This window comes from Pseudonaja textilis, chromosome 1 (genome assembly GCF_049901715.1).
Source record: "Pseudonaja textilis isolate UNSWEBS1 chromosome 1, rPseTex1.2, whole genome shotgun sequence".
NCBI lineage: Eukaryota > Metazoa > Chordata > Lepidosauria > Squamata > Elapidae > Pseudonaja > Pseudonaja textilis.
Genome location: NC_141990.1, coordinates 287772172 through 287798643, shown reverse-complemented (window position 1 = coordinate 287798643; position 26472 = coordinate 287772172). Strand labels below are relative to the sequence as shown.

The 26472-nt window shown below is 36.0% G+C and overlaps 1 protein-coding gene and 1 long non-coding RNA gene across 20 annotated transcripts in view; one reads left to right on the top strand and one right to left on the bottom strand.

Annotated features, from left to right (window-relative positions):
• NRXN3 (neurexin 3) overlaps positions 1-26472 on the bottom strand; it is a 1274597-nt gene that overhangs the window by 795757 nt on the left and 452368 nt on the right. The gene's annotated exons all lie outside the window — the stretch shown is intronic.
• The window catches only part of LOC148128245 (uncharacterized), a 69945-nt gene continuing 63804 nt past the window's right edge, over positions 20332-26472 (top strand). Inside the window, exon 1 of the long non-coding RNA XR_015741114.1 lies at positions 20332-20496. This is a non-coding gene — a long non-coding RNA (uncharacterized LOC148128245). The remainder of the gene's footprint in view (positions 20497-26472) is intronic.

The window sequence follows — 26472 nt, the reverse complement described above, 5'->3', positions numbered from 1 at the left end:
AACTCTGTATTGCAAATGCATCTCAAGGTACAGCACCAACCATTCCTGACACTTGCCTCAAGGCAAAAGTATGGCAGAGAAAGCAGTACAAAGAAGATCTTAACACAGAATGACCCACTTTATTATTCCTTTAAAATTAAATGGAAACTTAAGGAATTTGGAATCTACAATAAATTACAGACCCTAGACAAAATTCTACTAGGACCAAGTAAAAAAAATATATCTAAATTTTACAAATATTTATTAGAAACAGAACTAGAACAAGAAATTGTCAAGGGAAATATGATTGCGTGGAGCAGAAATGTGGGTCGAAGCATTACCCTAGCAGAATGGGAAAAGATCTGGAATAGGAACATTAAGATCACGAAATCAGCAGCTTATAAAGAAAACTTATATAAAATGTTTTATAGATGGCACCTGCCCCCTTCGAGATTGGTGAAGATGCACCCCAACACGAGCCCCAAGTGTTGGAAATGTCAATACATAGAAGGTACCTTCTTTCACATGTGGTGGTCATGCAAGGAAACCCAGAAGTACTGGCAAAAAATTAGACACTGGCTAGAGGAAATAACCATGGAACAAATTGAGTACAAACCAGAGTCCTTCCTTCTAGGAATTTTTGATAAACAAATATCCAAAAAGTCAAAGTATATTACAATCCACATCTTAACTGCTGCCAGACTGGCATTTGCCCAGTGCTGGAAACTACCCTCTATCCCCACTGATCTTATGGTTATTCAGAAAATCTTACAATGCGCCGAAATGGACAAACTAACCCAAGCATTAAAAAATAAAGAATCTTCAACCTATTATAGCAATTGGAGTCCTTTGTACATTTGGCTTAATCAAAGATAGATCACCTCTAAGAAAATTAAGGCCGAGGCCTCCGAGGCAGAGATAAAGAAAAGCACTGCCGACGATAGTCTGGAAGAAGAAAAGACCTTACAGACAGTCACAAAAATATGGTTTTATTATAACTGTTTTCTCTACTTCTGTTATCCCCACTTTCCCCCCCCCCCCCTTCCCTTCCTTTTCCCTCTTTCCTCTCTCAAGCTTTCCTCTCTCTCTTGGCCCATGCCAAGATCTGTTCGTCTTTTTGTTGTATATACTTTGTAGCTGTGTTGTTGTTGTTTTTTAAAAAAGTAAAACTAATAAAGTTTATTTAAAAAAAAAAATTAAATGGAAACAATTTATATTTATGTATTACATTTCTATGCCATCACAATCTTTAGTAGCTCATGACATGAAAGTACCTAAAATAAATTGATTTTCAACTATTGGATATAATCGAGCAGGACTGCTAACCAAAAATTCTATTGGGACACTTCTTCCAACCCTAGAGAAAATACTAATTCCAAACTAGCCTGGTCAGGAAATAGTGCTTTTTCAAATACAAAAGTGAAAATCATTATGGACATTTATATAATTGGCAAAACCAATATGAGAATCCTTATATTTTAATCAGGACAGGTTTGATTGATGGTTTGTCAGATTTGATGATGAGAAGACATGGAAGACTAAAATGATTTTGCTAAAGGAAAAAAAGAAAAAAGAATGATTGTATTTTTCTTAGAGAAAAAAAAATAAAACACTCAAAATAGCAAGGTACCTTCATGCCTGAGAAATATCAGCAACCGAATGCAGAAATAATCTATGACAAGTCAAGTTCACCTTTAAAAGATGGCCAGACATATACAATGTCTGCAATGTCTTTACTTGTATGTTTACAGAGCTCTTTGACATGACAGACTAATTACTGATGTGTCACGACAAATCTATTCAATATGATAGTCTGATCTACAACTATAGACATTGAACCTGAATTATCTACTACCAAGTATTCTGAAGGGAATCCAGTCTAATTCTAGAGTGTGCAGATCAAGAAGAAAAATTAAGAGTAAAAAAAGCCCTATACACCCACTTCTAGCACTGAAGATTTAAAACTGACTGCAACTTTTAAATGGTTATTTTTAATAATGCCTTCAGTAAGGCATTTGATAAAGTAAACTACAATGTACTACTTGGTAATATAGAAAAAGGTCACCACCAGATGGGTTTGTAACTGGCTGACCAATCATACTAAATATATAGTCCTCAATGGAACTACATCTACATGGAGGGAAGTATGATATGGAATACCTTAAGGTTCTGTCTTAGACCAATACTCTTCAATATCTTCATAAATTTACCAAGCTGGCAGGAATAGCCAGAAGATAGGCTCAAGATACAGAAGAATCTTGACATACATAACTGGGTCCTATCTAACAAAATGAAATTCAATTGGTGAGAAAAATGAGGTTTTACATTTAGGCAAAAACAAAGAAACAAATGTACAGGTGTAGAATAGGTGGAACCTGGCTCAATAGTAATAACTGTGGGAGGGATCTAGGAATCTTAGTGGACAATCACTTCAATATGAACTAGCAGTGCACTATAACTGTCAAAAAAGCCAACACAGTTCTAGGATGTATTAACAGAGGGACAGGATCAAGGTCACATGAAGTGTTAGTACCACTTTATAATGCCTCTGTAAGACTACACTTGGAATACTGCATTCAGTTTTGCTCACCATGATATAAAATATGTTTAGTCTCTAAAAGGAGTTAAGAGAAGAGCAACAAAGATGATTATGGGACTGGAGGCTAAAACATATGAAGAACAGTTACAGGAACTGAGAATGTCTAGTCTAATGAAAAGAAAGACTAAGCGTCCAAATATCTAAGGAATGGTAACAAAAAAAGAAAGAGTCAACCTATTTTCCAAAGCACCACACAAGAAGCAAGGATGAAAACTAACCAAAGAGAGATCCAACCTAGATTCAAATTTACTGACATATAGAACAATTAATAAATGGAATGGTGTACCTTAAGAAGTTATGGGATCTACCACTGGAAGTTTTTAAGAAAGGATTAGACAGCCATTTGTCTGAAATTATTTTATTAGTTTTATTTTTATATATGTTTTATATAAATATAAAACATATATAACCACTTAGGACTGTAAAGCACTATAAAGCAGTATATAAGTCTAAGTGCTATTGCTATATCTCTGTAAGCTGTTTTGAGTCACCATGTGCAAATAGATACAAATTTTCTAATTATTTTCTAATGCTTCTACTGGAGCGTGGAGTTGGACTAGAAGATTCCAACTCTATTATTCTATTTTTCCAAACAGAACATAATAAAATGTACATTAATACTATCACATTTCACATTTCTAAGTTGACTTGAGTTTGTGCAAGGAAAGTTGTTAGTGTATATATATATATATATATATATATATATATATATATATATATATATATATATATATATATGTGTGTGTGTGTGTGTGTGTGTGTGTGTGTGTGTGTGTGTGTGTATGGATCTTTGGTTGTTCGGGTTTTCTCCGCGTAAGATTCAAGTATCTAGGCAAGCGTTTCGATGAAGTCTCATTCATCATCTTCAGGCTTCTGTCTTCGGCTCTGTGCTTCTCAGAGTGATATGAGATTGCAGCTGCTTCTTCCTTTTAACTGCTAGTGGGGGTGGGACTTGATTGGGTGGGGGCTTGGCTGTGTTCTGATTGGGTGGGGGTGTGTTCTCATTGGTAGGGGGTTTGGCTGTGTTGTGATTGGTTGGGGGGTTGGCCGTGTTCTGATTGGCTGGAGGCATGTTCTGTTCAGGTGGGGGCTTGGTTGTGCTCAGGTTAGTCTTAGTTGCTGGGGGATTTGAGTTGGTGAGCTGTGATCTTGCTGTTTGGCTTCGAGTTCGTGGTCGTGCTACATCTTCATAGTGGGTGTCGGTTTGCTTCATGTATGGCTCGGAGGGGTTTGAAGTGGGTAGTGATGCAGCTGCAGTGCGGCTTCTGGTCCGTGGTCGTGTCTCATCTTCTGAGTGGGTGTGAGTCTGTTTTCTACATGGAAGTGTGGTGGTGGCATCTTGTGTGGCTCTCATGGGTGTGGGTCTGGTGTCATTCTTCATGTTAGGTACTCGTCTGTTCATGAGGGCGGGTTTCCAAATGGCTGGAAGGCGGGAGGTGTCATCTCGTTTGTTCATGCTGTGTGGGCGTTTTTCTATCTCTATGGCTTCTCTGATTATTCTGCTGTTGAAGTGTTCGGTTTGGGCGATAGTTCTGGTATTTTTAAAGTCAATCTCATTTCCTGTGGCTTTGAGGTGTTGGACCAGGGAAGAGGTCGTTTCTTCTTTTTTGATTGAGTTCTTATGTTCTTCAATGCGTGCACTTATTCTTCTGTTAGTTTGTCCAATGTATGTGGTGGGACAGGCAGTGCAGGGGATTTCGTATACAGAAGATGATGAATGAGACTTCATCGAAACGTTGCCTAGATACTTTGAATCTTACACGGGAGAAAACCTGAGCAACCAAAGATCCACATACAAATACCCGCGAGAACCTCAGAAATATATATATATATATATATATATATATATATATATATATATATATATATATATATATATATATATATCCCTCCCTCCCTCTCACACACACAGTGGCATTTAACTCTTTTATGGTTTTGGTAGGAGACTGTAAATTCACAGAAGCAAAGAGTTGGAAGGGATTATTTGGGTCATTAAGTTCAACCCACTACTCAATGCAAGAACCCAAATTATAGCATTTCCAACAGAGGGCTGTACAACCACCATTGAATACAGTATTGAAGGAAATTAACTGCTTCTTTCAGTAATTGGTTCCATTGTCAAGCTGACTTTTATCTTTAGGGAGTTATTCTCTAGCATTTAACCAGGAACTGCTTTACTATAACTTAACATTATTCCATAGAGTATTTTGCTACTGAAACACCTTCAGAAATATATTTTTTGGGTCAAGTCTCAGTCCTAAATTTCTGCTCTTCAAAAAAGATGTTCAAAAATAAGGAAGGAAGAAATCCATATCAAATTTAGAAATGATACACAGTTGGTCATAATAGCTAATAATCTAGGGAAGCCGGATCACTAATTGAAGGCAAAAGTGTGGAACATGGGAAGAGTTACCAGTTATCTGAGCATGCACAAAGGACACAGACAATTGGAAAGATGGACAAATGGAAGGGAGAAGGAGAATACTTCATTTAACTTTCAGAAAAAAAAGACAAAAAGGTATTCAGCCTACATAAAAATGAAATCACTTTTTCCAGTTAAAAAAAGCTGTTTTTTCAATGACAATATTTTTCTATCATTCATTTTGAAGAACATATGCTAGTGATAATTTGTATGTATTCATTTATCATATTTCTGTAGACACCCATCTGACATGAAAATGACTGGTGGTATACCATAAATAAACAATAAATACACAAAACAGTCACAGAAATAATTACAAAAAAGTGCACAAACCTGATATTAACTATGGTAAGGGAGCCATCACAAAACTCTCCTTGTCTCATGGGACTCCCAGGCCTGATAATATAGCCAGGCTTTGAGGATTTTGTGAAACGTTGACAGGATTGGAGCTAATCTTACCTTCAAGTAGAGCAGATTTCACAAGATGGGTGCCTTGGCAGAGGAGGTTGGCTCCTGGGACCCACCAAATGTAATTCCCTGGCAGACAGAAACTGAAGCAGAGGTAGGCAGATGTAATAGGGAACAAAAAGTCCCTCAGATAACCAAATGATGCTGTGAATGGTTTTAAAGAACAGTATCTTCAATTGGACCCACAAGCAAACTGGCAACTAATGCAGCTTGCAGAGTAGAGGTGTAGTATACCACTCTAGGGGCACACATAACTGTCCATGCTGCTACATTTTGCATCAGTTAAAGCTTCTGAATAGTCTTCCAGAAAAGCTCCATGTAGACCACCTTACAGAAATCAGAATAGGAGGTGACTAGGGCATGAGTAACAATGACTAGAACCCCCTGATCTAGGGACAAGTGCAACTGGCACAACACCAAGCTACCCAAAGGCCCTTCCAGCCACAGTTGTCACCTGCTATTTAAGCAGACTACCAGAAAATCCCAAAACATAAAGACACTCAATCTTGCCAGGATTCAGCTGAAGCCTGCTGTTCACTATCTAGACTGCCACAATCTCTATGTATCAAGATAAGACATGTATTTTATTAGTTATTTGGCTATTTATTTTAAATATGAAATTTATATGCTACTTTCATTGTCAAGTGACTCTGAATGACTTAAAACACTATAAAAGTAAAAGTACAAAACATTAAAAATTAAAATTGACAGAGATTAAATAACTTAAAAACCAGACTACAATGAAAAGAGGATGGGATTTTCTTCCTAATTTACTAACCACCTCCAGAGTGGAATACCCCCATCTGGGATACAAGCCAAATGGCAGAGCCAGGTTTTGAGATATTTCAAAAGGTTAAGAGGCAGGAGACAGTTCTGACCTTGAGGGGCATGACTTTCCAGAGAGCAGAAGCCATGGCAGAAAAGATCCTTCTCCTGGATTCTGCCACATGGAATTTCTTTGCTGACAGGGTCTGCAACGTGTCCCTTCTGTCAGTATGAGTGAGTTGGGCAAATCTCATCAGAGTGTTCCTCAGGTAGCCTAAATCTATCCCACAAAGAAAATCTGGGTCTGATTTGAGGTGTCATACCAGCACCTCAAATCAGACCCAGAAGCAAATCGCCAACCAGTGCAATTTTTACAATGGCAATGTTACATGCCACCCTCTGGACCTCTAAAACTGTCTGTGCAGCTACAGTTTGTGTCAGTTGTGCCTTCCAAATACTTTTCAAGGATAGCCACATGTGCAGGATATTGCAGTGGTCTAAATGCAGGACGACCAGACCATGAGTAACATTCACAGCACTGCTTAATTTGCATGGGGCACATTTATAATTGGTTATCATCTGATACATGGATGATAACTAACTTCATGGTGACAAATGAGCTCATCCAGGTGCCTCATGTAGCAGTTAAACAGAAGTGGGGAACATACCAATCCTTCAGCAACCCCCATAGCAGAGGCCAAGGATGGGATCTTCCCCCCATGTACCATTGACTGAAATTAGCCCTAGAGGAAGTAAGAAAAAGCACAACACTGTGCCACCTTCCCCACCCCAATTCTCTGAACCAGGATACCATACTCAATTATATTGAAAGCCTCAGAAAAGTCAAGTAGAGAAGGATGGATGCAATTCAACTGGTTTAACAACCGGTTCAGTGAGTGCATGCATACTCCATGTTTAAAAAAGCTAATAGTTACCTTCAACTGCATCTTAAGAAAACAGCTGAGCTGCAGCAAACTGAAGCAAATCAGCTGTGCTCTAACAAAAAGACATATAGCACAGAAAAGAACAGGGGCAGGCGGGTAGGCAGGTAGGCCCACATGCTTGTTGGAGCAAACCATTTTGGAGCCAGCTGATAGTCAGAACAAGGTGTTCATCTGAACTGGTCTGAACCGGGAGAATTCCACCCTTGCTAAGGACCCTGTATACTTCTTCAGGTCCAACAGATTCCCAAATAAAAGGGCAAGATTCCTCCCTAGCTATCTCCACTGATCTCCTAGGCATCTCACTACAGCAAAGCCAGCATCCAGCTGAGAACAAGTATGGAAATGCCAGTGACATGCTTTCCAAATGTCACTATAAAAATGTATGACAAGTGATGTGATCTGCAGACTACAGTAACCATAGATTTGAAGTGTCTGTATTGAACCTGATTTCTGGAATCAGGAAATAAATTAAATACCATAAATCTAGGTTGTTGAATCTGCTGATGGAGACAGACAAGTCACAATACACTAAAATTTGAATAATGACTGTTATGGAAATGATCCCCAAACCCCAAGATATTCATAAAGTCGGATAATATTTGATTTTAAGGCTATGACTGATGAATGGAGCAGATGCTGGACATCTGCTAACCCAAAACAGGTGTCCTGGTGGCACAGTGGTTAGAATACAGTACTGCAGGCAAATTCTGCCCACAGCCTAGAGTTCGATTCTGACAGGGATCTTAGGACTCAGCCTTCCAAGGTTGGTAAAAAGAGGACCCAGACTGTTGGGAGCAATATGCTGCTATTGTAAACTGCTCAAAGAGTGCTGTAAAGCACTATGAGGCAGTATGTAAGTAAATTGCTATTGCTATATTCTTCTGATGTTAAAATGCAACTCCTCCTAACTCCAACCTAAGTAATTCCCATTAGTGAAGCAATAGTTGAAAGAGGCACATATTTCTAAACCAGGATATAAATAGCAAAATGAATGAGAAACTGAATGTGTGCTGGATTAGCAAAGTGACTAATGCTTTGAGTAGTAAACAATAAACATGGAAGTGGTGTCCGTAGTTCTCAGGACAGGACACAAATAATCTGAGTCCTAAAACAACAAAGGTTCAATTAATGTTCACTGAAATTTCATCTACCTTCTGATGACATAACAGTAAAAACAAATGGTCAAATGCAGAAATATAAAATACCTGTAAAAATATTCACTAGATTGAGTTTCAGCATTTTGGGGGGGGGGGGGGGGGGAATTATATGTTGAAGCACATTTCATTTCTAGGACATCTTTTTCCATTTGCATTCATGACAGCGTATATGGCAATCTATTTTCTCTTCCATTTAATTGGGTCAAAATCCCAGATTATTAGGAACTCTTTCCCTCTCTCTTTATCCTACCGCAAAGAAGATGAAGAAATTACATGCTATAAATTCATTCTTCTGTAGCCTGCTTTGAAGAGAAAAATACTTAATAAACCAGCTTATTGAATTAATAACAAGCATATTATTTTATTAAACATTTTGTATCATCCATGTTCGGCTAGTACCTGCATCAAAAGTAGAGTAATAAATGTACATATTTATAAACTAACAACTAGCTGGAGACTTGAAATGCCCCTCCCCAACATCTTCCTCTTCTCCTAGGTTTTCTACAGAATATTAAAATAAAATTTAAAAATCTCAGTTTTTGCAAGAAATATTCTTCACTCAAGGGGGATAAGGATCACAGACTAAAGTATCTTTTAATTTCTTTATACAAATAATAAATTTTTTCCTCCATTCTAAGGGTATTAGACTGTTCTAACATTTGTATTTTCATCAAATTTTTAAACAAAGATAAACTGAGGGAGAGGTATTTTGTAATGTTGCTTGTTTGTTTGACAAGATATTTAAACTTCCCTATTGTATGATATTGAAAAAGAATCCTGAGAATACTGCTAACAGTCAAGAAAGATGGTGCATCATTGAACGAATCAATCCAGAGTTCTCACTTAAGGGAGGGCAGGGGAGGGAGAAAAGAGGAGAGGACAGAAGATGAAGAGTAAGGTGGATGGACAACTGCAATGCTGATTACTGCACAGTGGGAGACTTGGAAGAACAAATCAAAGATTGTCTTGGAGAAAACCTTACTTATGTGTTCACTAGGACTTGAAAATGATTTGATAGTACATAATCAGTTCTAATCATAACATATGCTGGCTCAATCAAAGACTGCATGAAGAAGAGTTAGCATTACTATAATGAAAGACAAGTGTATTGATGTGATAGTATCATCTGTATTACTCCTCTGGTTTGAAGGGAAGGGAATCTGCAAGTTCAGATCCTCCTCAGCAATTGTAGAAAGGGGGAGGAAGATTCCTCTCATTTATATTGAATACTTTGGTGTTCTTAATGTTGGTGAAGGTATTCCCAGTCATTTTCTCCAGAACCACAATTCAAAGGCCTATTTTTTTCCATTCAGCATTTCTGATGACTTAACTTTGATGGTCATATATTATCTCTGAAAAATGTGGCTTTGATTATATTATATTTCCTGTCAGATGGATATCTATGGATTCTGGAACTGCCGTAGTCTTTCTTCCAAGTAGCATGTATCTCTCATGCCTACAGTCACCACCATTAGAGTATGTTTTTTATCATGGAAAGATCAAACCTTTTTCCCATTTATTCCAGCTGTTTGCATGGCCTGCATTGCCCATTGACACAATCTTAAGTTTTTTTTTAAATAAAAGGTCTAAGTGATCCATAAGATCTTTTTTGTTATTATTGTTAATATACAACAACACATTGAAACTTCTGTCTTCTATTGAGGGAGCACTGTGAAAGAATCAAAACTTTACTAAATTTTCTTCAAAAACTATTCTTTCTGCTAATCCCTTCATGGCAAAACAAGCATTTCACTCACAGCTTGTTACCAGGCATCAGAAAATCATGAAGAAAGTTATGAGATTGACTCTGCTTAAATAGTTTATCTTTTCAGTTCCAGAAATTCCTTGTAAACAATTTAAAAAATCCAAGAAATATATTTTATGACTATCTGATATAGTTATCTATGAAAAGGCTACTATTTTCCTGTACATTATATAACCAAAAGAGTGTGTGTGTGTGTGTGTGTGTGTGTGTGTGTGTGTCAAAATTAATATATTCAGTGTTGAATACTAAAAAAATACCTTAAAATTAATTTCAGTTTTAAAATGATGTCTTTTTGGCTAGCTTCTTCCCTTTCACTCCTTGGTCTCATTCTACCAAGCCAACAGTCAGATAAAATAGTTAGGTAACAGAAAATGTCTTAACCTCTTCTACCTTGTACAGCTGCCACCACCACAATGATATCTCCCTAATCAGATTTAACTTTAGCAGACAACCCCAACTAGATGCCCCTTGGATGTATTGAGATCCCACATCAAAGGTCTTGCAGCTCCATACATTAGTAAGCAAGATTGACTAAGATTGCTACACATTATTTTATTCATTCATGTATTTATCTATTAAATCAAATTTTATGTCAGTCTTAACTAATTTTGATGTATCAATCCAAATTTAGCTTAGCAATCATGTGCAGAATAGGAAATTGTGGCTCTTGTTGAGCTTTGCTTGGCTGAAATGGGCTGGCAATTGAGCTAAATTCCTCAATTTTAATGGATCCGGAAAAAACACCTATTTAAAAAGAAAAATATCCTACAGTTTGATATATTGCTTATATTATATCCTTTCTTTAAATCTAGTTTGTTTTTCATTTTATGTTTTTAGGATTGCAAACTGCCAAGAATTTTTAGATTCTTGTGATATATAAATATGAATAAATAAATAAATTTGGCATTCTCTGTGCATACACAAATATTAAATTATTCAGTTTTCATAGTAGCAACTTTAAAATACAGATAGGCAACTTTGTTTTAAGGGTCAATGGTTGTCATATCATTTTGGTTATTAATATCATGATAATTGTGACAATTATCACAATAATTGTCTTGAGATACGGTGTGTGTGTTTTTAACTCCTATTAGAATTTGGTGGAAATTTGCGTTGTTTGTATTTTGAGATTTGCTATTGAATTTAATCAAGAACAGTTTTTCCCCAAAAGCTCTCACTCTGCTACAAAAATAATTGCCTCAACACTGTTCAACTATTACAAAGTCTGCACTACTATTACTGTTAATCTTCTCAGCACTCCTTATCACCCCTCCCCTCCCACTTGCAACTGTATGACTGTAACTTTGTCACTTATATCCTTATGATTTATACTGACTGTTTCCTCGTATGATTTGATTGCTTATTGTACCCTATGACTATCATTAAGTGTCGTACCTTATGATTCTCAACTCTTTTATGTATACTGAGAGTATTTCAACCAAGACAAATTCCTTGTGTCCAATCACACTTGGTCAATAAAGCTATTCTATTCTATTCTATTCTATTCTATTCTATTCTATTCTATTCTATTCTATTCTATTCTATTCTAAGGCCACAAAAAGGGGATTCAGAAACTATAGGCAGCCCTTTAGGCTATTAATTCTCACTCTTGCTTTAAAGTAATCCCAGTTGTGTCCATCTTTGTTTTGGTGGAGGAAATAGTTTGAAGACTCAAGCTATTGGGAAACATAAACAAGTTGTTGGAGGATTTTTTAATATATAATTTAACTGTAATGCCTATAGGACACAGTATGGGGTGTGTGTCTGGATAGGATGAAGTTTATATGAAAGCAATGATTATAAGATGTTGCTTTGTTATATTGGTGGGGAAATTTGGGGATTAAGAGCGGTGGTAGCAGAGTGGTTAGAATGCAGTGCGAGCTAGTGCTTCTGCTGCCTGCCAGCTGCTTGCAATTTGGTAGTTCGAATCTCACCAGGCTCAAGGTTGACTCAGACTTCCATCCTACCATCTAGAAAATGAAGACCCAGTTTGTTGGGTGCAATATGCTGACTCTGTAAACCACTTAGAAAGGGCTGTAAAACACTGTGAAGTGGTATATAAGTCTACGTCAGGGGTCTGCAACCTTAAACAAATGCTCTGCAGAGAGGCCTCCACCTTCTTGGAGCGGAGAGCAGGTCTCACGACCAGATCAGCCTAGTGTATCAGGGTGGAGAACAGGTTGCATGACTGAGTCAGCAGGGAGCTGCAGGAGAGGGGTCAAAGAGCCGCATGCTGCTCTGGAACCATGGGTTGCCAACACCCGGTCTAAGTGTTATTGCTATTAAAGATAAGTAAATTAATTAATGCAAATGGAATGCATAGGCTTGTATCTCCAAAATCAGCACTTTAATTATTTTGTATCAGTTGATTTCATAATATGGTCCTTGATTTAATTTCATTAACCTTTATTTTATACAGATATCCGTTGATCAAGTAAGATAAAGAAGTCAGTGAATAATCACATCCCTTCCCCTTTCTGCTCATCTTGGTGCTATGTACATCCTATTACATTCTATAACTGTGTTTAAAGTAAGAAGAAATTGCTTGTCTGTTTCTACAAATGGATGTTATGTATAAAAGAACACCAGGAGTAATTTTAGGCACTCTACTGCTGGGAAAGCACCTCCTTTACGATGTAAGATCTTCAGTTTAAGTGGCTATTTTGCTCCCCTGTTGATCTAGAAGTAGCAATCTATTCCTTGCTTGATTATGCTATTTTTCACAAAATGCTTCAAATCATAATAGAAGTCTTAGAATAGCTTTTATATAGGTTCACTGTGAAGAGAATTCTTGAGACATACAGAATACTGAAATTTAACAGCATATTCCTATTTTATTATTACTCTTGTTGCTGACGCTTTTATGCACAATACCATGACAATGCTATTGTTTTAGTAAAATATTCTCAGCAAGGTTGCTTTTGTTAGAGAAAAACTACCCAAGTCAGTGGACTCTTAAAATGGAATGAATTCTGTTCCATAAAGCTATAATAATTTCACTCAGCAGAAAATAATAATAAAACAATAATTACAAAAATCATAAACTGATTTGATGAAAATAGTTGCTCCAAAAGTTTCCTCAAAAAAGACACTTAAGCTGACACACTGTCCATCTGTATGTATACATAGAATATGCAGTAAGGAGTTTTAAAACACTTATGGCCATATAAGAATCATATTTTTATAACTAATATTAAAAACAGCAGTTGTAATATCTGTTAACTATTCTGAGGAAAATATCTTGATTGATTCAGAGACATTGTTCCACTGCAGAATCATTTCTGAAATTTTATATTGTCTATGTTCCTGTTTTAAGTGATTGTCAGTGTTATTAATTTTAATAACCCTGCTGCATAAACTGTTATTAATAGGTCCAAAAGCAAGCAATAACTTTGAAAAAGGCATTACAATCAGGAAAGAATAGCTTAACTCTCAAACAAGTGGTTTGAATCATAAATTAAATAAAGTCTTCATGTGAGTGAATGTGCTATAAAACCAAAGAGAAGAAGGGATTTGCTTTAATTATGTAATGTTTTTAAAAACTTGCATTCACAACAATAATTTGGAACTGTCAGAAACATTATTATTTTCTGCACTAAAATGCAAGTGCCAATGCCATCTAACTCAAAAGTGGAATTAATTCAGACCGTCATAACTTGTGTTGCATGGCTGAAGAAACAAACAAACCACCTGCTTATCAGTAAAACTTACCAAAAAACCAGCTGTGAACAATAAACAATGACAAACAACAATTTCTCCCTCTTATATCAAGGCAGAAAAGCATCTAAATCACTCAGCATCAGGAGGGTTTCTCTATAAGGATGAAACAAATGAAATTGACATAGCTACACATACCCTTCAGTGTTGTATGTAGCGGAACAAAAGCTTTTAATTCTGAATGTAAAAGTAAATACAATCAGATCTAAATATGTTACCCTTCATACTTTTATATTGCATGGTAAGATTCGTAACATTTTTGGGTGTGTGTGTATCTGGGCATGTGCGCACACATGTACCACACACACACACACACACACACACACACACGCACGCACGCACGCACCTTCATGATAGTCTTGATTCCTGCAGTTTCCTTAGCAACATGCTTTGGAAATGGCTTATCACTGCTTCTTTCTAAGATTGAAAGGATATGATTGGCTGTCAACTGTCATCATTCCTAAGGAAAGACTGGAATTCATAGTCTCCCAGCTTCTAATCTTTAATTACTACATTAAATCACTATATCATTTACATGTCATGCACTGAACTTATATCATTTATATGTCATGCACTTAAGTTTCCTGGTTTCCTTCCTTCCTTCTTTTCTTCCTTCCTTACTCCTTTTCTTCCTTCCTTCCTGTTTCTTTCCTTCCTTCCATCCATCAATCCATCCAGCATTTATATGGCTGGTCATCTACCAGAATCACTCTGGGTAGCTAAGATTGCGTCATTCCAATCTGAAAAAAAAGTCTTTCTTAGAGGGAGGTTGTTTAAGTAACAGGTTGGACACCATCTCCACTATCACTGTTATCTTATACCAGTTCATTAATTTAGTTATGATTCCTGTGATTTTCTATTCCAGATACTATAACTATCTGTTCTGCTATCCCACTGCCATTCATCACAGATCCAATCGTAAAGATATAGAACCAGAAGTTGCAATCTTGATATTTCAAGATACATTTTTCTTCTTGATTATTTGAAATACAGCAGGGCAAAAATAAAGAATAAGTCTGGGGAAACTGGAATATATGTTAACCTTGCATGAAGTGCAATAACTCCTTTTGATGACACAACAACATATTAACTCAGGGAAGCAATTGCAAAAATCCTAAAGCAACAGATAAGAACACTATTTTCTTCATCAAAGTCAAAGGAAAGAGGCAGACTACTAAGATTAATAAAGCAAATCTTGTCAAACAGTAATGTGTTCTTTTGACAGAAATATAAAGTCTAAGAGTGACCAACCAATCAGATATGGTTTAGCTCTATAGTAAACTAAGCAAAACTGATTAATTTGCATCTCTTCCACAAGTGAATAAATCTTGTAACATTTAATTTTCCATAGATATAAAAATATTTCTGGTGGATCTATGTTCCTAAAAGGGCAGTGTGGTGGCTCAGTGGTTAAGATGCTAGGCTTAGTGGGTAGAAAGCCAGAAGCTCAGGTTTGACACCTGAGCACCATGAGATGGGGTAAGCTCCCATCCTCACCTCAGCTTCTGCCAACCTAGCAATTTGAAAGTATGCAAATGTAAGTAGATAAATAGATAACACTTCAGTGTGAAGGTAACAGTGCTCTGTGATATCATGCTGACCACATGCCCATGGAAATGTCTTCAGATTCTTCAATGGCCTTGAAACAGAGATGAGCACTGTCCCCTATCATCCAAAATGACTAGTAGAGTAAAATCTGCAGGGATTCCTTTACCTGAAGGTTTGCTACCATAGCAAGATACATTTTTTTTCTCCTTATAATCTTTTTTCTCCCCTAAACCTAACCCCTAGGATAGTGGACTATGAAGAAAGGAGAATCATTGTACAACTTCTATAGGATATAAAAATACCAAGAAACATACTTATATAAATATGAGAAAATATGAAAGGTTTAAAGTGCAAATCAAAACTACAATTATTGGGGCTGGAAGAATTCCAGGCATTATGATAGTAGTTCTCTGTTGATTAATAGTATTGGTGGAAATGACCGCAGGTTAACAGAAGTCATTGCAATCCCCAGTTACCATAAGCAATTGTTTTGCCAATGTTAGCAGATGCAAAACATTTAACTATTGCTCTATTTGGTTATTCCAATAATGACCCTATTCTGTTTGTTGTTGAAAGTATGTGATACGCAATCCCTATTACCTATGAAAAAGAAACAGGCTGCAGATAGCAAAGGTTTCTCTCTTTGACAAATCTCATTTTTTACAAGTAGTTTGGCAGTAATTCCTATTGAGTGGGATTTATAACTCTAATTAGGTCACCGCCAAATGCAGGATCAAAGACAGCAAGATTAATTTACTTGTCTCATGTGAGCAAAATAGATTAGCCTTTTCAAGTCTGCTGCTCCCCCAGAAAGGTTAGGCTTCATCTCCCAACATTTGCTGCTAGCTTAAAGAATGGATGTTGTATCCGGACATATACGAAGGCTGCCAAATTAGGGAAGGCCACCCTAGATGAAACTGGATTGCCACTTCTTGGCAGGGGGAATTGCACTCTCATTTGAAGGCATGTACATAATATAATTGATAGTTTTCTATTAAAACTAGCTTTGTTTGTTTATAAAAGTGATTAGTAGCAATAAAAATTGATTATTGAGTTTCCAAAATTATGGTTGTTTAGTACGGTGGTCCTTGAATTTTGAACACAGTTAAGTAAATTGGAGCTAAAGTAAGAAGGAGGCAAGAGGCAAAATAGATTTTGATAACACCAAAAACACCTATGCTTCCATTAACTATTCCTTTAATATTAGGAAAAAGTGCATCGCTCTATTATTCAACTATTACCATCTTTAAGCACAGAAATAAACCAACCACACAGTCTAAATGTCCACAGGACAAAAAAAATCTAGAAAAACAAGAAGCACGCTGACATTAAAAAAATTGTCAGCACTTAAGGTGAATGGAGTTAGTTAAGGCACAAAGGCCAAAACAATTGAAAAGATGTCAAAGCATATGGCATTTTGACCTTTATATTCAACATATAACCATTCTAATAATTAAAAGGATGACTTCACAGTGTGGGGAGGTATGTGTGATGCATTTATTGTTTGTTTTTGCTCTCTTCAGTCATGGACATGTGGTCATCTTATAAACTATTTCTAACAAAATAAAGGGTTAGAAGGGACTTTGGAAATCTTCTAGTCCAACAGCTTGGTAGATTGTGTGAGAGAGAAGGGCCTGGGATAGGACTTGGGTTAGACAGAATGTTTATATCTAAAAATTTGCAAACAGGTCCGATGGAAATGAAAATTTTAAGGTTTACTTAATTCAGTTAATTCATACTAAAATTTGCAACTAGCCTGGTCCAATAATTTGCATTTCAGAGTACAAGAGTTGTGTAAGGTTGGGGGAAGGAAGGAAGGAAGGAAGGAAGGAAGGAAGGAAGGAAGGAAGGAAGGAAGGAAGGAAGGAAGGAAGGAAGGAAGGAAGGAAAGAGAGTAAGAGTAAAAAAGTTACAGTTTCTTTAAACATAGTAATTAAAATTATAGTAATTAAAAGTGCAACTTTTTTAGCAACAATGAGTTTCCAAAAAACTGAAAAAGTTTGGAGCAATGAGATTACCAATTATTCCCCATTCCCTGCATGCACACAAAGTGCTATATTAAAATAAAAATCAGTATTATCGCTTTCTTGTGAAAGGAATGAACAAAAGCATATCTGATTAAGCACACTCTAAAGTTACTAAGTTATACTGCCAAACTAAGCTTTTTATTCTTTACACAAGATATTTTATTTAAAATCTCATTCTTGGCACAGAAGGGGCTTTCATTTAATTTCTTTATTTAAATGCAACTGTTTCTCAGCTGCATGAAAGGATAGCTTATGCCATGGGTAATATACACAGATGCACACTGATTGCAGATATTATAAAAACCTTGCAATCCAGCTGCTAAAGTCCCATCACACAAACACACGTACATACACACACATACACACAAAATAATAGTAATAAATGTATATTACAGGTAGTCCTCAACTTACAACAGTTCATTTAGTCACTGTTCAAAATTATAATAGCACTGAAAAAACTGACTTATGACTGTTTCCCACACTTATGGCCATTGCAGCATCCCCATAGTCACATGATCAAAATTCAGATGCTTGGCAACTGACTCATGTTTATGATGGTTCCATTGTCCCTGGGTCATGTGATCACCTTTTGTGACCTTCTTACAAGTAAAGTCAATGGAAAAATTAGATTCAGATAAACAGAGTTGGAAGGGACCTTGTAGGTCATTTAGTTCAACCCTCTGCCCAAGCAGGAAACCCTATACCATTTCTGACAAATGGTAGTCCAATCTCTTCTTGAACTAACTTTATATTTTCCCATTTTAAATATTATAAAGCAATGTTTTTTCAGAGAAAATTATGTAGTCCTCTGCATGGAGAACCTCAGAAAAAAAGTCAAACAGTGAGATCAGCCCATAGTTGAATGATCCTGTGGAGGCATGGCCACAACCTAGAATCAGAAAGTAGCCAAGATCTTGGACAGGGTTGCACCCACTCAGCAATGGAGGCGGTTGACGAGGTAAAAAAATATTATTATTATTTTAGACATTATTTTCTGGAATTCCAACAGCCATAAAACTGGCTCTCAGAAATCAGCTATTTCATCCACAATTGAATACAGAGAAATAATAAGTCTTCCCAGACATTTGGTTTATGGAGTAATAAATGCGCAATTGACTAATACACTATCATTAATACACATTTCTGGATAATACACAGAAAGCAATCCAGATGTCATCACTCAAGGAAGGATTTCCATTGATGACATTGGGCATTATCCAGGTACCTAAATTGCAAAATATTTGCCCACATTTTTTCCCATGCCCTCTTGGTTGTGACAAATAAATGAAAAGGACATTTCTTGGATATTTTCCTGTCATAGAACAAAAGATAAATTTCTCCCTGTTATATCACTTTAAAGCTTTATATTACTTAATTTTCTAATTAAATAACACCATCATCTTCCACAGCATGCATGTACTATTAAGAGAATCACCACCTAAAGTACCACATAGGTTGATTTTTCAGGAACATCAGACACATTAGATTTCTTCCACAAAATTTAACTTTTTAAATCTTTAATTCAGAAAAGTAAAGGCAAGAATTGAAAGCAAAATTGAAGATGTTAGAAGCAAGGGACAAGTACGTCTTAATTGGTTCAAGATGTGGCTAGTTAAAGAGGTATATCTTCAACTATTTACTGAAAAAGAACAGCATAAGCACAGAGTACTTCCAATAGTGGGTTTTCTCACTGGGATGGTTGCTAAGAAAATTCTACTAATGACTAAACCTACCAATGGGCAATGTCTTTCTCAGTGCCCTCAATCCATAAGCAATGTCTTTCTCAGCGCTCTCAATCCATAGCCAGACCCTAAGTCATTTAGGTCTTTATAGATCAATGTCAGATTATCTAGTCTGACATTGATCTGCCATCTAGTTTAGGGAAGAGAAGAACCAGGGGAGATATGATAGCAGTGGTCCAATATTTGAGGGGCTGCCATAGAAAGGAGGGAGTCAAGCTATTTTCAAAAGCACCAGAAGGCCAGACAAGGAATAATGGATGGAAACTGAACAAGGAGAAATTCAACCTGGAAATAAGGAGAAATTTTCTGACAGTGAGAGCAATCAACCAGTGGAACAGCTTGCCTTCAGAAGTTGTGGCAGCTTCATCACTGGAGGCTTTCAAGAACACACTGGACTGCCATCTATCAAAAATGGTATAGGTTCGGCTTGGGCAGGGGATTGGACTAGAATCTAGATGGCCTATAAGGTCCCTTCCAACTCTGTTAATCTGTTATCTGTCAGCATCTTAAATTGACCCATCTACTGTAGCTCAAAGCCAATTGGGACAATGTTTTCAAGACTAATGGGGCCATTTTGTTGTTCCATTTAACAATCAGAAAGCTGCATTCTATAGCAATTTCCAGTCTCTCTTCAAGGATAGCCTCATTAGAATGTGTTTGTAATCCTGTAAATTGATGACTTCAATTATTTATTAGTATTATAATCCATCTAATCAAATAGTCTGAACATACATATACACATATACACAATAAGACACACACATTTAGATACATACATACTATAACTGCAAAAGTTTAATATCTTCCTCTTCTTTACAAAATGCCGTAACATATTATTTTCATCAAAGAAAAGGCATGGGGGGACCTTTTCCAGGTGAGCTGCTTCAATTCATCAACTGATCAGTGTTTTAACCTCCTGGTTCTGGAATTTCTGATAAAATTCATTTTCAGTGGCATCACGTGGAGGACAGAGTCTGTTGAACAAGAGTAATGTATTGCCTTTGTGACCAAAATGTTGCTCGTCCCTCAAAACAGCATAGGAAAAAAAGATTACAAGAAGCAATGTATCCAAAGTCTATGTCTTTTAATCTGAAGAAATGCAAATATCAACGCAATAGCTGAGTTCACAGAGCATGCTAAATTGGGTTAATGATGTATAATCCAATCAGTTGTAGTCAGCTGTATATTAAGTTACACTGAGCCAAGTCTTCCAAACAGAATTAGAGAAAGGACCATAAGAGAACAACTGAGACAGAAAGGAGTACCATTTCAGGATTCATTGGCACAGTCAGAACAGCCCTCCCACTGCAAATGAGCAGCATCCAAGCCCAGATCACAGTTTCCTGCTTGGATAATGATAAAGGTAACAAAGCCTTGGTAATATTAACCCAAAAGTTGATGGAAAGTGAGCACTGTGGGGAGGAATTGGGAGGGAACATGTGGCTTTTAATCAAGTTGGTGTGATTATATGCTGTTAGTAACACTGCTGCTGCTGTTATTTATACACAGTCTCCCAGATAATCAGAATAGAGCTGGAAAGGACCTTTAAGGTCTTCTACTCCAACCCCCTTGCTCAAGCAGGAATCCCTATACCATTTCAGATTGGTGGTTGTCCAGTCTTTTCTTAAAAACCAACACTAATGAAGCACCTACAACTTCTGAAGGCAAGTTATTTCATTAGTTAATTTCACTGTTAGGAAGTTTCTCCTTAATTCCAGATTGCTTCTCTCCTTGATTAGTTTCTATCCATTGTTTCTTGTCTTGTCTTCTAGTGCTTTGAAAAATAAGTTGATCCCCTTCTCTTCTTTGTGACAGCCCCTCAAATACTAGAATGATTCTGAATAGATTTTGTTTAGCGTACTCTTCTCAAAGATCTAAGATTTGTTAATGATATTGTTACGAAATATGCATTGTAATTATTGATAACTTTTTGTTATAAAACAGAATGGAAATATAGTTTCTAGAAGAAAAATATTAGTATCTATCACCTGTCCATCTATCATCTGTCTATCTAAGTCACCCATCTCCTCACAGAGAGAAACTGCACATTTTACAATTGTAACTCAAGCAATCGAATACCAAATATCAGAACTCCGGAGCAATATGTATTCAAAAAGGAAATTGTGACAATATATGAGCATATAACATCTGCTAACATTAAAAAAAAACTAATACACATATATGCCCAGCATTCCTGGTTGGGAAGAGTAGTCATGCAAGCAGGGATGGGATTCAACCAGTGCTACTACCAGTTCGGTGACTACGTTTTGCACTTATATATCTTAAGTCAAGAATGAAATATTTTATGGAGATTAAAGGTATTTATTTGGGAATGTGTTTTACAGTGAACATTTCAAACATAATTAAACGAAAGTAATATTTTTGAGGGAAAAGGGTCATTTCTGAAAAGATCTTCCTAAACTGCAATTTTTGAATGCAATTTTTTTTAATTGGAAATTTCCCTATTCTATAGAAGGCACTGGCCACAAGAGGTGATTTGGGATTCCTCATCATTATAGCAGGTTACTCATAATCAGTTGTCAAACCCAGAAGCATCCCTTTAATGGCTTCAAATGTCCACAAAAAGGAGTTGTAGAACTTCAGTTGCAAGGGAAAGCCAGTCACTTATGTGAGTTTGGAGCAAAGTAAAAGAGAATATGAGAAATGAGAAAAGTAAAATTGAGAGCCAGTTTTGTGTAATGGCTAAGGAAGGCATCAAGTTAGAAACTGGAAGATAGATGACTTCTAGTCCTGCCTTAGGCAAAACTCTAGCTGAATGATCTTGGGCCAGTCACTTCCTATCCGCTCTAAAGAGAAGGCAATGGCAAACAACTTCAGAAAAACCTTGCCAATAAAGCTGCAGGACTTATCTTGGTGATGTCCAAGAATTTGATATAATTGAATGGAAAGAGGGGGGAAAGAGAAATAAGTTCTTTCTGTATTCATATCAAGTGAAGTTTTCACATAAACTGGAGAAGGATATGGAGGATAGAATATTCTCTTGACATGAGCTTTATAACTTCTGAAAGATTATAGTCAAGACCATGTTCAGTAAGTTTTGTTAGCACCTATCCATCTATTTTAGAATAGAAGCAGATTAATCTTAAATTCAAGAGACAACGAAGTAAGGAAGAATCAAACTTTATATTCCTTGTTAAAAATCTAATAATGTTCTTTATTGTAGGCTCTGTTTAATGGGAAATATTCTACAATTATATAAGTTGATGACAAAAAGTTATCTTCCAATGTACAAATTACATAATTGCAATTTGTTCTTTTTTATTCTTCCTTTTCCTGGCAACCTTGTTCTAATTCATTATTAGTTATTTTTCATTTTATGATGAATAGCAGCATTTTTCCTTACAGCATTGTCATACAAGTTCCAATTAGTGAGAGTTAACAGTGATACTGTCTTCAGTGATACTTCAATGATACTGTCTAACAATGAGCTGTCTTCCATATATACCACAATAAAGTTAGTTTTCTACTTGTAAGAGAAAGCTGTTTTATAGTAAAAGTTGCTGCTTAGGAGAAATATAGACTATTAAAAACAAAGAAGAACAACAAAAAAGTGTGTTTTGCAACAGCAAAGCATAGCTGCAGGTGATAAGAAAGATATTAAAGTTCTCTGTGTTCTTTCTTTTGATGGCCAAATGGAACACTTATGAATTAGAATTTAAAAAGTGCTTATAAAGGACAATATTAGAATTATAAAAGAAAATTCCATGTTTGCCAAAAGATATAATGCTAATCATGATAGGAAAATTTTGTGTAAATGCTTCTCTTGAGACAAAGATCATAGTCATTGTCCAAAAAGTAACTTTGACAATGTCATAGCCATCTTATACAGTATCAAGAGCAAACATTAGTGTTACTAAGAGATAAGGAGGAGGAACAAAACATTTCAGTTAAGAGCTCTTCAGTTCTCTTAATTCAGAAATGGGAAAGAAGAACTTTGCAAGCCAAGTTGCTAAAGGATTATAAGCATGTTATTCTTGTTAATATGAGTCTTCAAGATGCAAACTCATCCTGTTCTTTTTCTAACCAGAACTTTTCATTTAAAGTACAGGCATGTCATTGTGAATGCTGATATTACAGAACAGCAAAGTTGCCTGGGCAATATTTAAAAATATTAGATATCTGATACATAGGACATCTCAAATATATTCATATGTTCATGCACATAAAAGGAAACTATCTGAAGGAGACAACCATTGCATATTAAGTAACATGTAGTTCTCAGGATCCTTCAGCCTGGGGAGCGGGAAAAATCACATTTCACTAGAATGTTTGTTTTTTTTTCACAGCATCCATAATTATGGTAGAAGTGTTTTCAATTCGGCCCTTTTTCCAGGCTTCAGAATAAACTTCCGATTCCTACTGAAATGTGCCATAAAACCAAGAGGAACTCTAATGAGCTCCCAAATTCTTTTATCTCTTAAAGTTTTACTAACCCCCTCCATTCTCCATCAGCCAGCAAACTCCAAAATATGCTCACTCCTCCCCCCTGCACTGCATTGGCACCATAAGCAGAGATAAAGTTGCATGGGGACAGGAACACTTCTACTAGTTTGCAGATTTTGTAGGACTGTAAATTGTTGTGAAAGAACAATTTGAAAGAGTTATTGATAAAAAGTAACCAGCCTGCCAAAGAATATGATATCTGGTTACCATCAAAGCTGACACCAGACAGAGCATAGAACAACTCAAAGAAGTAGTACAAGATTGGAGGATGTGGAAAAACCTGGCCTATAGAAACACCTAGAAAAGTGGTGTCAAACTGGCAGCCTACAGCCTGGATGCATAGGGCATACCAACCCCAGCTCTGCAAAGGGAAAAAACATGGTGATACGTCATGTGATGGCAATGTGATGCAGAGAGTTTGATACCTATGACTTAGAGTCAGACACAACTGAATGGATAACTTCAGCATCATCATGAAAGATGGGTTGAAACTCACCTGTATAAATATCTCTAAAATTAATTACTTGTACAATTTTCCTTTCAAAACTGAGACATCCTTGTTGCATGTCTTATCAGCTGGAACTGAGCAAGCTGTTCATTCATTGTAGATTATTTCCTTTGAAACTTAAAAAAAATGCTTGGCCAACATGTATGAATCAGAATAAAGTCTAGCTATGTCCTTCAGAATGTTTAAATGTCTTTAAGAACAACTATATTCATTATTTTACCAAATGATCAAAATGTCAATATCATTTTGTACTTTACTAAACAGATTTGTGCATTAAGATTCCAAGATTACACATTCATGCATTTTAACTCCCCTCCATCACATTTTCTTTAAAAAATAGTAAGAGCATACTTTGTTCCTCATTTTAAATATAAGAAATGTAATTAGTAAAATTATTAAATGGATTTTTAAGCATTAAGTACATACATGTACAAAAATATTTTGAATCTTCATTGGTATGCAGAATGCTCTTTGAAGTCTTCCATTAAGGTTGTGTCCTAAAAACTAAACTATAAATGATGGCATTGGTTACTAGAAATTTTGTTTAAATCATTAATAGCTATATAAGCTATATAAATGTTTTACATTTTAAATTACTATGAACCATTTTGGTAATATTACCTGTCTTTTAAGTGAAGAATATAAGGAGAAAAAACCCTCAAACTTTACAGTTTCAATCCAGTAACTTCAGAATATAGGCCAAATATAAGCCAGCACAGGGATGAGAATGGCAGCTGAAACCTCTTTGCTGGAAAATTAAGAGACTGCAGGTCAGAACAGAATACCATGGTAGTAACTTTGGTATATCTCCTTTCTCCTCAACTAAATAATTATAGTACATGATAGCATGGATCAGTGACATAATAACATTAAATAGCCTTGCTATAGTAGGGTAAAAACTACAGATTTGATTTCTCTGAATCCAAAATCATCAATTGGTGGACTAGGGAGATAGACATTCCCTCCTTTCTTTACCATTTGGCAATTAAGCTATATTGAACCCCGAATGAACCCCAAATGGTATGGCAAATAGAAATCTTGAATATTCAGATAGGCCTCTAAAAATTTTTAAGGCTAACAGAAGTAAATCTGTCGCCTCTTTTCACAGTCATCCACCATCATTTCATGGATTTCTCTCTCTACTCCTTTTCTTTACTGGAATTTAAAGGCTGGCATTCTTCATGTGATATTTGTGATCACATATACTGTATGTGTGTATGTGCGAAGCAGAGAAACAGGAGAGAGAGGGAAAGAGAGAAAGAAGGAGACATAGACAAAGAAAGAAAAGTCAGAGACGTGACTAATGAAAGCACAACTATTATTTCCTCCATCCATTCTGACCTTGTTTTGAAAAACAAATGCAAAATAGCACTGAATTTACCTTTGGCCTTCCTGATGAATCAAAATATAATTCTGGGATTAAAAAGGAATTATTTAACCAGCAAAAGGGATTTCCATATAACTATTCCACTATTTATCTGCTCCTAAGAATAGACATTTCCCCCCATTCTTGCCAAACTGCTTTTTTTATAAGTAGCTAATCATTTTCCTAAATGATAGATCCATGAGTCATCTGAGTAAGTAAATATTGAAACTGATGTTTCAAAACAACATTTTACATTAAGCTTATAAAAACTAGCAAATATAGTAAATATAATTGTTTGTACTTGGGCGGGGAGTTCCATTTTTTAATCATTTGTTATTTTCTCCCAATTTCTGGACAAATATAGCTTATTTCTAAATAGCTTCTCTTGTTTGCTGTTCTATGATAAGCTATACTCCCAGTTGAGACTTAGGTAATGCTTGTTATTTTTCATACATTCTTTTCTCCAACTCTCAATTAACACAGCAAAACAAGGTCTCTTTGAGTTCGGATTTCATAAATTTCAATCTTCTCTTTGCACTATAATGAGAACAAAATAGTCTTTTTTTCATTTCTATATTACTACAGTACACCTTGTAAAAAATAAATTGTAAAGGGCATAATATAACTTTTCATGAAGTCACTTATTTCTTCAGGAATATATGCAAGTGCTTGTATTGAAACAATTCAACCCATATTGAATTCACCTTGCATTGACACTGTTGGACTTTGATTCTTTCATTCATGAGTAAAGAAGACAAGCGTCAGTTGATACTTTTTCCAATCTGATGACTTCCAGATGTCCTGAACTTCAATTTTTGGAATATCTAGCTTCTTTAGGATAACCTGGATTCCCTATGCTTACATCCACAGAAGAGCTGTGGTTAGTACTCTATTTGGAGAAACCTTGAAGAAATATTGCCAAGTTCCTTCAAAAACTGTGTGCAAATATACCTAGAAAAAGTTATGCTGTTTTGAAGGCAGAAAGTGATCACACCAAATAT